The 1,635-nt window shown below is 42.9% G+C and overlaps 1 long non-coding RNA gene across 1 annotated transcript; it reads left to right on the forward strand.

The window, feature by feature from the left end:
* Positions 1-489: 489 nt before the first annotated feature.
* LOC130085437 (uncharacterized) lies at positions 490-924 on the forward strand. Its single transcript, XR_008807150.1, has 2 exons — positions 490-597; positions 816-924. It is a non-coding gene; the product is annotated as an uncharacterized LOC130085437 (long non-coding RNA).
* Positions 925-1,635: the final 711 nt, after the last annotated feature.

A 1,635-nucleotide genomic window follows, 5' to 3' on the forward strand; every position in this document is an offset into this window, starting at 1 on the left:
ATAGCACATTGATACAGTATGTGGATGATTTTCTAATTTGTTTAACAACGCTGGAACAGTGCCATCAGGACTCAGTCAAAGTGCTGACCAAATTAACAGAAGGAGGCAACAAAGCCAAAAAAAATTGCAATATTGCCTGCCTCAAGTTGAATATTTGGGCCGATTGATTGCACACCAAACAAAGGCAATATCACCCAGCCAACTAGAAGGAATAAGCAAAGCACCACAACCACAAACAGTGGGACAAATGCTGACATTCTTAGGGATTACTGGATTTAGCGCTGATTGGATAGAGGATTAAGTCCCTCCAGAAAAACGCGATTATGCGATCGCTGAATTCAATGCATAATCAGCCAAAGTCCGCATATTCATGCGGGGCCGCATTTTTTCAAATACTCCTCAATTTCGCCGCATAAATTGCTGATTTCCGTGCAAAATATCCGGAGCTTGCATGATTTCATAATCCCTGCATTTTCGTCGCACAAAAGTCACATATATCTTAGCAGAAAGTTGGAAAATGTTGCGTTTGCTTCACACAAGAGCAGCCGTTTCCCCCTGTTGCCATGGGAACGTTATGAAGTGACGTAATTACGCGACGTGAACATCATCGAAAAGCTGTAAGACAGGAGCACACTTTATTTTTAAATATTTCATTTATTCATTTTTACTGAAGTTGTAGCATATTCCTCTAGTAAAGCTACAGAACTGGTTTGACTCATCAATGTTTTGTAAGTTTGATGTGTTTATTAAGGTCTTGTAACGCGTTGTGTCGGGAAGAAAAATAGGGATAGCTCACAGCTGAAGTTATTGCAGAGGCCAGACAGACTCACGGAGGCGATTGGCATCTCACAACTCGCACTTTATTCCCAAATCGAACTCGTATAACTGTCTGTCACACGTTCTACCGTCCACATCGTTACTTAATAAACAAAATAAGATAAAAGAAGTAGCATCAAACAGAAATTACCCGCACATAGACATGTGCTGGTATTCGGTAATGCGATAAATCGCGGTAATGAATATGCACGATATTGTTATCGCGGGCACTTCAAAATACCATGAAAAATAATAGATTCGAATTTAGACTTTTAGAACGCGCATTAGCTTATTTTCCATCAACCGCTTAAACACTGCGTATATGCTGCGCAAAACACGTGCGCACTCTGATGTAAACAATCCCCACATGTATAAGCACTGTGTGCATGCGGCGCAGTGCGCACTCTAGTCTAATGTAAACAATCCTCACATGGAGTAAAAGCATGGCGGAAGGAGGAACGCTGCCGACGATTGTAGGGCTGCCAACTCTCACGCATTCAGCTTGAGACTCAAACGCCTTTCAGACAGGACGCGGAACACGCGCGGGGACGTTTTGTTGCTGCGTCGACCAAAGCACGCCTGGGTCAAAGTTCAAAATAGTTCAAATTTTATTTGCAAAATAGCAAATCGCGTTGTATCTGAAGGGCAACGTTGAACCCAGCGGCCAGTGCAGCGCATTCCGCATCCTGTCTGAAAGGCGCTTTACGCAATTGACACTTTTCACACTCTCACGCAGAGAAAAATCGCGGAGCAAAGAGGACACTGACACCGACAGACTAGACAGAGCAGGTTACTTTTGATATAAAAAAACAACAACCA

The sequence above is a fragment of the Rhinichthys klamathensis genome, unplaced genomic scaffold (assembly GCF_029890125.1).
Source record: "Rhinichthys klamathensis goyatoka isolate OS25496 unplaced genomic scaffold, OSU_Roscu_1.1 h1tg000079l_1, whole genome shotgun sequence".
In the NCBI taxonomy this organism is placed as follows: Eukaryota; Metazoa; Chordata; class Actinopteri; order Cypriniformes; family Leuciscidae; genus Rhinichthys; species Rhinichthys klamathensis.